This window comes from Rissa tridactyla, chromosome 10 (genome assembly GCF_028500815.1).
Source record: "Rissa tridactyla isolate bRisTri1 chromosome 10, bRisTri1.patW.cur.20221130, whole genome shotgun sequence".
In the NCBI taxonomy this organism is placed as follows: Eukaryota; Metazoa; Chordata; class Aves; order Charadriiformes; family Laridae; genus Rissa; species Rissa tridactyla.
Genome location: NC_071475.1, coordinates 11,625,351 through 11,641,575, shown reverse-complemented (window position 1 = coordinate 11,641,575; position 16,225 = coordinate 11,625,351). Strand labels below are relative to the sequence as shown.

The 16,225-nt window shown below is 43.4% G+C and overlaps 1 protein-coding gene across 16 annotated transcripts in view; it reads left to right on the top strand.

Moving 5' to 3' along the window:
* Positions 1–16,225, top strand: part of FOXP1 (forkhead box P1) — a 395,027-nt gene that overhangs the window by 35,060 nt on the left and 343,742 nt on the right. For all 16 annotated transcript variants that reach the window (XM_054215936.1, XM_054215932.1, XM_054215937.1 and 13 more), the window contains one exon: positions 12,685–12,812. The gene's annotated coding sequence lies outside the window, so the exon portion shown is untranslated. Of the gene's footprint in view, positions 1–12,684; positions 12,813–16,225 lie in introns of those variants that run through there.

Genomic DNA, 16,225 nt, shown 5'->3' with positions numbered 1-16,225 from the left:
CGGAGCCTGAATAGGTGGATTTTAATTTCTCTGGAGGGTCTGAACACGTTAACTAGATGGCAGATTCCTCATTAGCTAGATGGATTAAAATTTGTATCATGGCTGATATCTGGCTGATATCATGGCTGATGCCTATCCTGACTAATACGTGTAAGTAACAGCTCGTTCTACTAGAGCTATTGGACGTGGCTTGGGTGGAGGAGAGGAATTGGCTTCTGCGAAGGATATTTGCAGAAAGTCACATTTCCACCATATGTTAGCAGGAGTCTCTTTGGATGCAGGTTTTGGATGGAGTCCTCTGTGTTGCTGTAATCTGGTTTGTCCTTTTTCTACCACTAGTTCTGAATCATACCAACTACTTGGACTCTTCTGCGTATTTCCTGAAGGACAGTGGGAACATTTCTGCTGCCTCAGCTGCCTTTCACCTCTTACTTCGTCTCGATGAAGGAGTAAGGTCTGGGAGAAATTTTGTGTCAGTCAGGAGTGAGGAGGGCTGCAAAAAAATCTGAAAATTCTGCCAAATTAAAGATAAAAAAAAAAGAAAAAGAAAGGTACCACGAACCTCATCAATCCTGATTTAGGTCTGGCTTGTGACAAATCATTATGTAGGAAGGGAAATATCCCTTTAATTTTTAATAGCTTTGCAGTGAAGTTTTATTAGGCGATAATCTGGTTCCTGAGTGGATAAAAGATAAGGTTGAGGGCCAAGTAATTTTTTTCCCCCTCCCGTGCAGTTCGGAAAGGGAGAGAGGGGTCATGGTGAGACGGCTGCCTTCTGAAGCTCAAAGCAGCATCCTTCTCTGTGCCACCAGCATACCGAATGTTTCCAAATGGATATTTACAACACAAATATGTTCAGGATGTGGGTAGCGAGAGAAGTGTGGGAATAGACGCGAAGGTGCATGGGAGTGGGGATGCGAAGGGGGAGGTGTGAAGAGAGCCAGGAGAGTGTGATGCACATTTTGCAGATAACTTCTCTTCGGCTACCTCCTTCCAAAACCTGGGTGCGGACTTTCCTGCTCCTGCCAGCGTGTCCTGGGGCTTTATGTTCGTTGCAAAGACGTTCTCTTACCCATCCCTGCTAACATCACCAGTCCCTTATTTCCAAAACAGTTTGTTTTCAGGGAACAGCAGCTGATAATAAGCCTGGATTGGTCAAGTAGCTTAATTTGTATTTTGGTTGTTGGTGGTTGGTGTTTCTTACAGTATTTCCCAGGCACCGAGTGCAATAGACATTTCACTGGCACTTAATAAAACAGTGTAGGGCACTCCTCGATAATATAATCCTTATGCCAGCCCGGTTGCTAAACCCACGAGTCCCTCAGGCAGTAGTAGACAACTACACTTGGCGTTGCTGCTTGTTTTACTGTTGTCTCAGATGACTAGGCAGCATTTCTGCGATTTTAAGGCAGCGTGTTATTGCAGTATCTGGGATGAAATTACCACTTAAAGATGTATAGGTGCCAATCTGACTCCCTTAGGCTGTTGAGCATCGGTGACTTGGGGAGGCTGGTGGTGCAGGGCACCTTCAACACACCGCGCCAAGTACCAGAAATGAGAATCTAGCCCTCTCTTGTAATTTTTTTTCCTTCTTCTTTTTTGAACATCTGCTTGCCTGATTGTTTTCTGGGTTTTTTTTTTCTGTGGCTCTTTAATTTGTGGTGAATGTGTATTTAATGTAAGTAAGATGTTAGCTTCTGTCTAGTTTTTCAGCAAGCATTCCAGCAATTACTGGAGTACCTTTGAATGCTACAGCTGCTATTTCTAAGTTAAGGAATCACATTTTCCAAGCATTTATAACTGAATTCACATGGGTAAAACTTGGCATTCAGATTGCCAGCCCACATATCTTATTTTGTCTTGATTCTTTAAGTTAGCATATCAGCTTTTTGTTTGATTAAAATGGTAAAAATGGCTTCTCGCTGCTTTGGGTGGGCTTGTAGTAGTGTTGGTTTGTGAAGTTGCTTTAATTTTAAAAAAAGTTATATTGGTTTGGGCCCTGAGATAATTTCTGTGTCATTACTACTGTGGTCTGGTGTCTTCTTTTGAATTTGTGTCCCCCCCCCGGCCTTCTTATCCCCTATTACTGTGAAGCAGTCGCTAGTATTTTAATATTACTTGTTGGTATATCTCTGAGGAGCTTCTTGGAATGTGGTTGGATTCTTATGCTGATGTCAGGCAATCCCTTCATGCCAAAGGATGCCAACTAAGGCCAGGCTTCCCCCTGCACCCTCAGTGATGTTAACTTGGCTTTTTCAAGTGCTCCTGCAGAGCAATGCACACAGTTCCTGTTGATTTTTATAAAATCAAAACCCAACAGCCGTTATTTTAAATTCACCTTCTCTTTTCATCACAAATAGTAGCGTTAGGTCTGCAGGGTTGCAATGACCTGTGGATCGGCTGCACGGGCAACAGTACTTTGCTTTGCATTTTTTGAATGCTGGGTGGTTTTGAGGATATCCCAACACTGCTATCACAGCTCTAGCCCCGTGGCTGATCGGCAGCATTAAGTGACTTTTGCTCTTTCTCCTTTTTTTTCCTTTTCAAGCTGTGAAGTCTGGTCCAAAGGAAATGTGATTTTTTTTTTTTTGCATTTCCCTGCCCAGAAAGGTATTTTTTTTAAATTTTCAAAACTTTTTGGGCACTTAGAAGTTCAAAAGGTAACAAGAAAAAAAAAGGGGAAAAAAAAAAAAGGAGAGATCTGAAATTTGACCTCCAAATATAGATGTGGTGATAATTACAGAGCTTTTCTATGGAGGAAATAAGGTGCAATGTGTGGTTTGTTTCTATGGGTAGGTATGCTAAATGTAGGGCAGACGAGTTGAACAATAAAAACTAAATTGATGGATCTGATTGAGCTAAGTACTTAAGTAAATTATATTATTTCATAACACAAATTTTGTGAAAAAGCTTCAGTCTTCCAATAAAAGTCTGAGAATACTGCTGGACTTAATTAGCTACCAGTATTAATTTATGTCATTGTTATCAGCAACAGTTTTACTCACATTTTAATATTTGAGCTGCTTAAGTCTTCTTTGCATTAAATGTTCCTTTAATAGGACATGTAAAATGATGTTTCATGTGTAATTGTGCTTTAATTACATATATTCAGGAGAGAAACATATCCAAACTTGGAGGGTGGACGCTGGACTTTTGTCTTGAATTCAGGTTTTATTTGCATGTTATGAGAAGCTGATATTTATAGGCTCTGCAATGCTTGGTACTCCTTGTGCTTGTACCCTGCACAGCGCTTGCCCTGGGATGCGGATTTGGGTGCAGGGAACATGTGCAGTCAGAGCAGGGAAATGACTGTCCTGTGAGCTGTGTGTGGGGCTGCACGGGCAGAAAATGACCCAAAATGCCCTTTATTCTCTTCCACATGGCCCCCGTGGGTACACAATGGGGTGGGCTCCCCTGCGCCACGCCATCCTTTCACCCCCGGACTGGGACCCGCTGGGAGAGGATCCAGACAGGACTGTGGATTTTGGCTCAGCGGCGTTTCAAGAATTGCTTAAACTCAAGGAATTCATAACTTTGGAATTCAGCAAATTTGCACAACTCCGTGCATCTGTGGCTTCGTCAGCGCCCACCGGCTTTCTGCCTTACCTCACCCTGTGCATCTCGAGCTAAATATCTTGTGATTAACGACCCAATTCATTGGCTTGGTACTCGCAAGCATCTTATCAGCAGCCCTGGGAAGCCGGCAGCCGTACGGGGAGTGTTGCCGGTGAAGGAACGGCAGTGCTGGGCGAGCTCGGGCCGGGCCGGGGCGGCTGCTCTGTGGTTTGTTGTGTCTGGTTTGGTTCCTACTTTTCGAGTTGCAGTTGCGTTTGGTCATTCGAAGCTTATTTTTCCTAGTCTGGCCAAGCCAGCAGGATCCCCGTGCGCTGCAGGGGAACATAAAATATCAGCCTTTAAGCTGGAGTGCTCAGTAGATAAGGATTTTAAGACTCTTGCATCATGTGCTGTGTCTTATGGGCTTACTTAGTATACTCCATTTGATTTAATTTAGATATTGAATAAGGAGAAATATTTTAATAGCCAGAAAAAGTGCTGTATGTCTTAGTGCCTCTTCTTTCCCCATTGCCTTAAAGACAAGATGGCTGGGAGGGCTGACTTGGGCTGGGATTACATTTGTTTAATTGTAGGAAGTCACAGGGTGTTTTCAAACGGCTTAAAAATGATGTTATGCCTTATCTGTATGATAAAGTCTTTCAAAAAGCCACCAAGAATTCATTGGGCTTTTGTTTTATTTCTTCTTTTCTGTGACTAAACGTAAAGAATAACTTTTCAGCCTTTGCAAAGATTAGGAAATGCGCAAAATTAGTGGAATATGTCAGTCTGGTGGCTTGGGGAGGGCACAGCCAGTCAGTGGGTGGCTCTGCTGGTGGTTTCCTCCTTCCCCATCGAATAAATACGAGTAAAAATTGTAACTGAGTTGTGACAAATGTTAATTCGCGTGCTCCGAGGTAGCCATTTGTCTTGCTCCAAGGTTTGGTTTGCTGGTGGTTTGCATGGGCAGGCTTGAGGATAGCTGGAGAGCAGGATGTGCTGCTGGGTGGCATCCCAGGGAGATGAGGAGAACCTTGGGGACACGTTTGGCTCCGTGTGGGGCAGCAGTGCTGCCTGCCCCGGGGGTCAATGTCTTCACTGGCCGTGGCGCTGTCACCGCTTCGCAGGAGGCTGTGACAAGTGGCTGCTATCTGGGCACAATATAGATTAAAAGGATAAGAAATAGCAAACCTGCCATGGCAGATTTTACTGTAGCAGTGCATGGGGGAGCTGGCAGGAGACGTGAAATATTTCCAAGTTGTAAAGGCAGCGGGTTCAGAAGTTTTGAGGTGGGATTGGGATTGTTTGCAGAAACTCCCTCGGCCGGCCAAGAGGCACACGCTGCATTTCGTTGCTGTAACAGGCTCGTGTACCCTTTACTAAACGCCACAAAAAGTGCGTTTGGATTATAATAAATTTGCATATTGGTTATTTATATACCCACATTTCTTATTTTATATATTATATATTCCTTTTACTTATTTATATTATATATTTATATTATTTATAGATTATATAACATGTATATTTGCATTTATTCATTATTTATAGATAACCTTTAATTTGAGACTCTTAATTATTGCGTGAGTCTGCACCACCCTGCAGTAATCATGGTTGGGTGTTCTCTCTCAGTCGGTGAGAGCCCAGAGGATCTTCAGAGTGGGTGAAGATCATCCCAGGCGTAGGTTTAAAATAAGAAAGAGGAATAAAAAAAAAAAAAGGCAAAGGAAAAGCAGGCCTCCCAAAAGCTGTGGTGGAACCCGGTATTAGCAAATGCTTCTAGGAAGTTTGACTGAGAGCCATATGGCAATGTGGGGAGTATTATCCATCGCTCCAAAAGTTGGTCTCTGAATCAGCCTATTGACTTCAGCAGCACTTAATCATGTGTTGTAGTTCTTCTTTGAAAAGGCTTGCATTCCTGAATCATGTCCTCTGATTTTAACCACTAGACGGTACTTTGTTTTGTGGTAGCAGGCAAGTCCAGTCATATTTCTGTGACTAAGTTTGCAAGTTTTGACTGCATCACTAGTGAAGTATGCTGATGAATATTCCCCCTCTTATCAGAATCCAAACATTTGCTGCTGTCCCTGAATTTTAGGGTGAAATCAGGCGCCTTCCTGGGATGCGGTTGGTGGGATGCTGCAGGATACTCTGTGATGTGCAGAGCATTATGGATGCGGTGATGGAAATAAACAGGGGTGAAACCAGGGTCTCAAAACACTGCCCTGAATTCTGCTTTCAAAAGCCCTGAGTGTTGGTGGTGATTGAACCCATATATTAAAAACAAGAACCAGTCATGCAGCTCCAAATTTGGATTGTATTTGGATGCTGAAGGACATCCTGGAGCCTCACGCGTGGCTCTGCTGTGTCAGGCAGGGATGGTTTGGACTCTGTGTTTGGTGAAAGAAAATGGTGGGTTTGTGCATCTTTTTGGGACGTACTAGTTTGTTCCATCCCCAAGCGTCCCCTGCCCCGCTGTTACCGTACTGGTGGAGTTGCCAGGTGCCGCCTGTGTGTGCTGGAGGGTCCTGGTGGACTCCATTGCTGACTGCCACTGCATCAGAAACACAGGGGATGTGCTCCCCTCCCTGCTGAGGGAGTTCCTGGGGTTTTTTGCTCTAGTCTCTCCCTTATTAAAGGGAAACTATGGGCAGCCCCTATGCCGTTACCTGGTTTGGCACAGAGAGGGGGAAAAAATCCTGTCCCACCTCGTTTGTGGGGAGGGGGTGCACGGGCTTCACTTTCATCCCTAAGAATCATTACATTTCAGCAGAATATTTTGTCTCACCTTTCCGTGTTTTTACAGCTAAAGCAGTTTTTACTTCCCAACTTTCAACATCTGGAATTCGGTTTCAGTTTATTAAAAAAAAAAAAAAAATTCAAAATCCGCAGTCTGGATGAAACACCAATGCCTTTGTATTTGCCCACAATTTTTAGCTTTAATTTTGTATCCTTGGCAAATGCCAGAAGTCCCAAGTAGTTGTATGTTGAGTATCTGCCGTTTTCTGATGCGTCTTAGTCTTAACTGGGGTTTGGTTTTTTTTTTTTTGATAATTTTTGCTGTTAGACACTTTTCTAATTGGGGATAATACCAAAATGATTAATCAAATTAAGCATGAGAGCAAAGTGGCTGATGCACAAAGCTGCGTATAGCTGCTGTCCTCTGTAGCGAGCTTGTCTCCCTGTAGCTGAAGTTGCTTAATGGGCCTCTTAGGCTCTATTTTTTTTTTCTGTGGGTTTTTTTTTTGTTTTTTGTTTTTTGTTTTTTGTTTTTTATAAGGTAGTGCGTAGATCCCATTGACTTCAGTTGTTGATTGGGATGCCTGACAGCCGGGAAATTAAGCTCCTTCTTTGTGACCGGGTTGAAGCCAGATTTTCAAGGATTTTCAAATGCTTAGCGCCCATAATTGGTGTTAGGGTTTTTTTCTTTTCTCTTTTTTTTTTTTTTTTTTTGGAAAAATTTCAATTCTCCATTTGGACATCTAAATAAGGGTGAGAGATTATGATACTTGTAGTGACTGGTGTTACTGGGATATGATGAAGTTTTTTGGAAGAACCTGGCACCTAATGAGCTAGTTACTCTACCGTCTAAATAAGAGTTTTGTTCTGCGTTTCTGCTTTGTTTGCAGAAATTGAGCACTTCTGCAAATTTTGATCTTAGAGGAGAAACTTCCTTGCTTCTGCCTCATTTTTCTGTGTTTTCTGTAGTGATTGTGGGAGGGAGGGGGGGCCAAAGCGAGTTGAGTAAATTAGACAACTGTTGGAAAAAAGGGGGACATGCAAAATCAAGTGTTCTACTTGCGTAATCTGTTTAACACCAGCGAGCTACAGAGCCTTGTGGGACACAGGAATAAAAGGAACATCTGTGCAGGCCACATGGCACGCTCCGGAGGAGCCCTCTGTCCCAAACAGCTCTGCTCTATTTGCAAATAAAAGCTCCAACCAACATCAAAAAGTTGAGGTGGATCCCAGCTGAAAGGGGAGAACAAATGTTACCTCTTGGCGCGGTGAAGTTCCCCTGCAAGCAGCCTTCGTGGTCTTTTTAATGATGCTTTGGGCATGTGTTTCTAATGGCAATGTATTTAAAGAAAAAAGAAAAAAAAAAAAGAAAACGTTTTTTCTGATATAATGGGAAAAATTGTATCTGTATTGAAAGATTGAAAGAAAAAGGTTTTTTGGGTATAATTGTAAAAATTATATCTGTATTGGAAGATTTTATGAAATTGCTAAGTATCTCAAGCTACAATCGAATACAGGTATATGAAATAGAAATAAAAATAGGGTTTGATTGTTTTTTTTGGAGGGGAGCATTTGGTTGTTTGTTTGGGTTTGTTTGTTTTTTGGTTGGTTGTTTTTTATTTTCTTTCACTTGGATGTAGACATCCTGAGATCCCAAGGCTTTCCCGGCCGATCTTACTCCCCTTATTTTGGTGGTGGTGGTTGGTAAACAGCTCTGTGGTTAGGCAGGGCCCTGGGGGGCTGCAGCTGCTCCGGCCCGCTCCCCCAGGACACTCGCCAGAGGGGAGGATAAACAAGGCAGCAGTACATTTTATTTCCACTTACAACCTGTTAGAGTGCAATAATTCTTGCAAGGACACATCTAGTTTGGGGCTTTGCATTTTCTAGATGGGCTGTATTGTTTTTAACAGAGTCGCGTATCGGCAAGATGGGTAGTCTGTAGCAAGAAGGCACGTATTTTTTAATATGTAAATAGGAAAGGATGGTGTTTCATCTTTATTCCAATGTACCCAGGGTGGCAATAACGCTTTTTAAATCCCTGGGAAACAGATTGTATATGGCAAAATTAATGTCTCGACTCTCCAAGTATTTTCTCTAAAATATTTGAATTTTTGCATTTATTATGCTGCTTGTTTAAAATAGCGAGCGATATCAGCCGTGCATTCAAAGCTTAATTGGTGGAACACAGATTTATTCTAATTTAAAACAGTCACTTAAAAACAGTTTTGTATGTATGTATACATGGGCACAACTTTTCATACAGTTGTCTGTTTTGGAGCGGTCTCTTAGGCACTGATGTACAAGTTGAACCTGTTTTCTTTTGTGCAACATGGCTTTGAGAAATCATTAGTTAAAACAGCATTCTGTAGTTTGATTGCGCTCAGTAAACAGCCTAATGCAAGTGGTGCATAAGATGATTGAAGCTCTGCCTTTGATCAGGCTTTGAAATGTGTTGTGCCAAATATAGTCCCAGGTGTATGTGTAGCTACGTATGTATGTGTATATATGTTGGTGAAAGCTGCTTTAATGAAAATCTGGCCAAGTAACAAAATAACGTGTCCAGCAGCAGTTGCCACTGCAGGATGGTGGCGGAAGAGCAGCAGCAGAACCCCCAGGCAGGGCACGGGTATCTGGAGATGCTTTGGGTCATTTTCCTCTTTTTCAGTCACATTTGTCGTTATTTCCTCATCCACTTTCCATTTTGTACTGCTCCTTACCCTCATTTCGTACCATTCCTTACCCTCATTTTGTAAGGACTTTTCCCCTGCCATATGTTTTCTCCTTGAAGCTGGGCTCTGTTACAATGCCACATCTGGTAGCAGCAGGGTGTTTGCAGCTCACTGTGGTGGCTTGGGGGGGTTTGCTGCAGGTACCCCATGCCGGATCCACGTAGCAATCCCTGATTCGCTCCAGTGGAGCACGGGAATTTCAGATACTTTCTTGTTTTGCAGCCGCCTGAATTTTTTCCGCACCTCTTCTCATTCCCCTGAACACATGGCCGTGTATCTGCTACCTGTCAGGTTTGTCCTGCCCATTGCAGAGAGCTCACTCGTGCCCACCCTTCGCATGGGGTGGCGTTTCCAGTGTGTGTCACCCAAGCCCTGCTGGATGTGGTGCACTGTGCTGTTCCTTAGGTCACAGTGTAAACTCTTGGCAACTCTTTAATTGCATCAAGTGCTGCAGCCAGTTTTGCAGTTTGATGTATGAAACGATGCTCTTGGTTGCTTCAAAAGCCCCGGGAGCAGCCGGACCCCCAGGGTGAAGATGAGCAAGGGGGGCTGGAAGCATCAGGGAAAGGTGAGGGTGGTAGGGCTGACCTCATGCTGATGAGATGAAGTCCACAGTGGTTTGCCAGATCATCTGAGCTGTGCGCCTCTGCCTTTGAGATTTAAATAGTGAAATATTAAAACCTGTCTTTCAAATCTGTTCAATATTACGAAGATTAATTTTTGTTGGGGGCAGATTAATAGGTTCCCTATTCTGATTAATACAGTGATAATAAAAACGTTGTGATTGCTGGAATTAATGAAGCCCAGATTCCTGTTTCAAGGTTTGATTGACTTTGTACTTCGGTTATGCTAAAGCTGCTGCATCTCATTGCCCCTTATTTTAGCTGTAGCTTTCGGAGAATCGGTATGGGAGCAAGGCAGCACAGAAGGAGGTCTGTGCTGGAGGTCTGCATAGGAGGTTGCATCAAAGAATCAGTCAGAGGAGAAGTTTTGTCAAAGAATGGTCAAGAATTTTGCTTATGTGGCAGCATTATTAGAGTTTCTCTGTCTTTAGCCCAGCAGGCTATTTTTGTGAAAGTTGTAGAAGAGGAGTGTCCAACTGAAATGTGTGGGCGCATCATTAAAAGCTTCAATTTGTCAATGCCAGATCGAACTCAAGTGCGTGGGCAGATCATTAAAGGCTTCAGTTTATCAGAACCGATCTATTATCTGTTCCTCTCCCTCCTCCACCCTTTCCCTCAGCACTACGTGTGGTTTCCCCAGGCTCTCCAGTGTTGAGGTCCATGGAAGTGCCTGAGCTGCCTCCGTGCCCTGGGGCCATGCTGGGCTCCCTCGTGGCAGGGCTCAGCCTGGAGCTGGTGGGGTACCGGTGAGCCAGCTGGCTGCTGGAGACTGCTGATCAAATGGCTTTGGAGGCCTCCAGGGGTGCAAGCCCCAGTCTTAATGCCGTGAGAATTCATGTCTTTGGGAGCTCTCTGCACCTGTTAATCCCAAGGGATTCAAAAGATGCGTGTGGGGCTGGGCACAGAAAGTACACAGTGAGTTCGTAAGCCTTGTTCCCTTGGGAGACCTGGCTGCAGAAATGTTTTGTGGAATACTTTGGTGAGGTCAGTTTTTGATGGCACTGTCAGAGTACAAGCCAGGCTGGGATGGGATGTCTTTACCTCCTCCCAACACTGTTGTTCCTTGTGTAGAAGCTCTCCCATCTTTCAAATCTGCTTGTTGGCGCAAAGATGCCAAGATATTCCTCATGTTTGAGGGGGAATGTGAAGGAGAAGAATGATTTGGAGGTGAGGACAGTGCTTCTGTACACCTTAGCCCTTGTCTGCTGCAGACCAGATATATTATTTAAACAAGTAATTTTGCCTCAGAAGTCTCAAAAGAACATGAAATCTTTCAAGTAAGCATTAGCCAAAATGAGCCTCAATTCCTCATCTTCTAAAAGGGGCTAATGATACTTTCCTGCTCTACAGGCATATCATGGATAAAGATTACTAAGCAGTTGAATACTGCAGTGCAGCAGGTCAGCTGGAGAAATCTTGCCCCAACACGTGTAGATGCAGCTTTCTGCTCAGCTCTGTACCCATCTGTGTGTCTGCCATCAAGAGCAGCAATAAAGCCAGTCTTGGATGTGTGTTTCTGACGCTGCTCAGCTGCTTCTCTCAAGTGCTCTCTTCTTCATGAATAAAATACAGCTGATGCCAGATGCAGGTCACTTGGTTTGCAGGTATCTCAGAGTCTCTGAGAAAGAAGTCATGTTTGGCATAAATGCTGTTTAAAATCCCCTTTTGGATCTATTTTTATTGGTGTAGCACAGTTTTATAATAGGCTCACATAATCCCTATATTTAGATTTCTGAACTCTTGTGATCTTCTTTGAGATGTTGCATTGCATTCAGCAAAGAATGGGAGAAAGCCCCAGGGCCAGAGAAGTACCTGGTTTTTGTCTTACGAAATTTCATGCAGTTGTTGCTAAGACAGAAGCTTCCAGATGTTCCTTGGGAAAGCTGCAGTGGGCTGCCAAAATAATTAACTGCATGAGGTTAATTTGGAGATGGCAGTTCTTGCCACTACCAAAGCACTGGTAGATGTGGAAAGGCTGGGAGCAGCCACTGCCTTGGGGATGCTGAGGAAGGAGAGGATTGGGGAATGAAGAGGTCAGAAGCACCACACGTGATTTTTGCTTTTGTATTTTTTCCTGCCCAGGTCCCGTGGGACATTTTCACGTGCTGCAAAGTTTGTTTTCCCCTTGGGGGTTTATTGCTGCAGGTCCCTGTTGCGCAGTGGTCCAGGGAGCAGAGCGGTCCCAGATGTTGGTGTATCCGTTAGGGCAGCGAGTGCCATTCCCCAGTTTGGGCAGGGACCGGAGCTGCTCTTTAAATCCCATCTGGTTTCATGGGTGTGATGCAGAGCAGCCCCGGGAACACCTCTGTTCATGTTCCCAAATAAGAGCTTTTACTCACTGTGGGTACTTTGCCAGTGAACAAATGATACATCTTATTTTAAAATATCCTTATTAGTAAAATGGATGTTTCATTTGTACAGCGAGCAGCTTCCTCTGAGCTAAGCTGAAACTCAATCTGTATTACCAATAGCTGGGGAAAAAAACATACTAATTGGTATTTCTTAACTGATGTTTGCAAATTTTGCCTTTTCACCCTGAACATCAAATAGTTTTTATATGTGTTTTTCCTTATCTCGGAGGAAAGATTATTGCTAACAAGAGATTCTACATTTTGTTAAGGTTTTATCAGGATGCAGTGAGTGAAGGCAGAGAGTAAATATTTCAGAAATTCAGCCACGGTTATATTTTGATAATGCAAAGTAGGTTAAAGTATCTGGATTTTGTGCACAGTGCAGTGTTTTTGAGCAGAATATGGATTTGGCTGGTGACACATTTTGGTATTTAAAAGGAACATAAGCTTGCCTGTCGGAGGAACACGTTGCGAATGTGAAATAAGTGTGTCTTTAAAAATCTTTCTTAATATTGTAAGTTTCAGTTCTATTTAAAGCTAAATAAAGTCTGCTGTGTGATAGAGTAATGTAGAAATACTCCTGTTGCCCCCCTCCAGCATTTACAACCACCTTTTATTTTCAAAGGAAAATGGTAGGCTTTGATATGATTCTAACCGAGTGAAGTTTTAAAACATGTTTTTGTCTTTCAGTCTGCTGAGAACATTTTTCCTGAGTGACTCCGGCTTCCAGACACATTTGCCATGATAAGGGTTTCGATCCTTTCCTATATTTGCCCTGAGTCATGAATGGATATGTGTGATGCCTGCAAGTAAAACTGGTGAGTCGTCAAACCTAAGTTTGCAGTCACTCTCACTTATTTTTTCATACAATCTCTCTTTTCTTCACCTTTTTCTCCCCTTTTTAATATGGCGGGATTTGGGGTTTCTTTTTTGTGTTGTCTGTGCTTAAAAGCAAGTTACCACTATTCTTTTTTTTTTAAAAAAAAAAAAAAAAAAAAGATGACCTTCATTGTAATGATGTAGCATTGATAACAAATATTATCAATACAGAAAAAATACTCCCTTTCTTCCTTTCTTCTCCCCATTCCCTCAAATCCTAGGAGCTATGAGGCCTTTGGTGGTGAAACCGGAGTTCAGTGATACAGGCGAAGCTGCTGCCCCAAACTGATGCCTTGAAGATAGACAGGGTCTAAACATGCTTATGTGGGCGAGTCGTGTCATGATTAAATATGAATATGGAGAGGTCTCCTCTCCATCATGTGTTGGATGATGGACTCTCAAAGGAGCCATTGCCAACAAATAATTAGCTCCACAGTTTGTTGCACTTGCGTCCCAGTGACAAAATGGTGTCACTGGTACACAGGAGAGCTGTCTCGTTGTGTGTGCTTGCCCGGTTCAGCGTGGCATTGGTGCTGCTGGAGGAACACAGAGACAGAACCCTTAATAGCCAGTTTTGGCCAGGGTGCACTTGGTCAAGCTTGAGAGGGTGGTGTGGGGCAACCCCTTCTCTGTTAACTAGCAGTTGCCATTTCCCTGTGACATTAGCCAGCCAAGAAGCCTGTTGGTCCCTTTTATGCCAAACGAGTGGCAGTTGTTCCTTTCTGAGCTGTCCCCCAGCAGCCTGGCATGGGGGGCCTTCCCATGCCCTCTCCTCTTACCCACCTGCTCCTGGTTGCCTCTCTTAATACCTGGGGGCAATATTCCTTCATTAATCAGAGGACTGAGGTTGGGAAAACAAGAATCATCTGATTTTACAGGAGAATTGGAAGGTCTGTGTAAGAAATCTTTCAAAACTGGGAAATCTGTGTAATTAAATTGTGTAGGAAATGGGAGAACAAATTGTTTTTTAAAATAAATTCAGGTTTCTATTATATATTTAATATCCCTCTGTGTGTTAGAAAGTGCATTTCAATTCAAAGATTATAAAACCCGAGAAATTCACACATCAGTGAATTGTGATTTTTTTTTTTTTTTAAGTTCCATTTTTTTCTCTTTTTTTTTCCAGAGGTAGCATAATTACCATGTCATTTAGCAAAGATTATAATAGCTGTTCAGTTTTTACCGACTGGTGTAGTAAACAGTTGAATAAACCCATATGGCAGCTCAAAGTGTGCACGCAGGAGAGGGATTCTTTCCGTTTCCTTCATGTCTGAATTATCAGCCTCACTGATGTGACTGAGATCCCCAAACAGGGACCAACTCCAGACTTCTCCAGTGATGCAAAAATTTCTCACCGCTCTGTTGCATATGAATCAATTGATTTTAATCACGCTGGTTAGCTAATTAATTATTTCTTGGTGCCTATGAAGTATGCATGGAAAACTTGGGGTTATATGCAAGGTACGTGCCTCTATTTAAAGCAGTCTGTGCATTTGCTTAATACATCTTTAATAACAGTAAATAATGCCTGGAGTCCCAATCTCGTTGTCCAAGTCGCTATTAAAGATCAAGGCCCTTTTAAGGCTGGCATAGGTTAAGTGCGACATCGCCGGGTCCTGAGATAGCCCCATGGCACTGCCTGTAACGAGGCTTTGTGTCTGGTCTCAGCCAGTGGCAGATGGAAGGACCTGGGTGTTTTGAAGCATCCTCTTGAAATACCAAGTTGAGTTACGGAGGTATGGAGCTGTGGCCAACTGGCATCCGGAGTAAAGACAAAGTGTTTGAGTAGCGTGCCCTCTGGATAGCTTCAGAATTAAAAAATAAAAGCAACGAAAAGGATTGTTAACTCTCTCGAAATGCTGACTTGAACAAAGAAAAGACTCGTGCTATTCCTCCTAAAATTCACTTACTTCCAGTTATCTTAAAATTTTCATGTCACATAATAGCTTTAAAATACCTTCTGAATGCATTAGACTCTCTAGGTGCTTAGAAAATATTGCAAAATAATAATATGAAATGGCCAAGCATTGAGCAGTCCCACTGGAAAGGAGCAGTTGGCCAAAACTGGTGCTTGTGTTCATCTTAACCCTGATGTATGACCAGCCCTCCACCATAATTCTATCAAGAGATGGTAAGTTGCCTAGCAATGTGCTGACTGCAGAGGGTACGTGTTGAGCTAATTCAGTTTTTGTTCTCGTTTTCCTTGAGAGTTCAGCTTAAAGGAGTGATCCTTTCTCCGGCTGCAGCAAGAGCCACTTCTCGGCAGTCTCTCTTGTTCCCGACTCGAGTGTCCCTGGTGATGTCAGGAATTCATTCACCGCCGTACACGTTTTAGAAGTTTCCAGCTTATTGAGTAACCAAATGTGGTTTCTGCTGATTGTGTTGACTGAATACGTAGGACCTTTTGAAGAGGCAAGGGTTTTATTTAAAGCGGAGCATTTAGTTGTATACCATTTTATTGCAGGCAAAGGTCATCTAGGGTAAGCAGCCAGAACAGTGAATTGCCTCATCGCAGCACCTAGGAAAATGAGACAGATAGACACGGTAAAAGGTTTTAACAAATTGCTCATCGTTATAAATTTTTGAAGTCGGAGAACTGGTGCTGTGTACGTTTTTAAATTGGAGATAACCATGCCTGTAGGATAAATTGAGTTAAGAACAGAACAAATCAAAATAATGGGGTGGTACTAAAAACCTGGTGGTGCGGCGAGTTGCTGGCGGTTCTCGGCACCGAGCACGCCAGGCTGTCGCAGGGTTAAAACCTGCTGAGTCCCTGCGTGGCCAGAGACACTTCCACCAGGCTTCGTGGTGACCTTTTCTTGCAGGGCTGCCCCACTCCTGCTGCAGTCGTCTCCTCTGGTGGCTGGGTCCTGGTTACACAGAGGGCTTTATCTGCCCGTGGTGCTTCTTGTGATAGCTGGGGAGCAAAAGCCGAAGGGTTTGTCTGCAGCGATGGAACAGGAGTGGGTTCCCCCAGGTCAGTGGGTTGTGCTAACCCAGACAGGTTTCGGTGGGATGGGGGAGTGGGACAGAGTTCCAGTAGCCAAGGCTGGCATCCCCTGGCAGAGCCGCATGGCGGGAGAGGTGGCAGCAGCCCGGAGGTGGCACTTCTGTCCTCGCAGGATCTCTCTTGCTCCTGTAGAGCATCAGCGGCTACAGAAAGACTTTGTTTTGATGAAACTTTTCTGTCCATGGAACTTTCCCTGTGGCAGGGGGGGAGGAGCGAAGAAGTAATTTTAACAATTTAATATACTACATAATATGTTTTATAAGCTGGTGTGAATGCTCCTAAGTATTTTGGTCTTTTTTCATAACACAATGAACCTAATATTGGTAAAAATACAGATCTTAG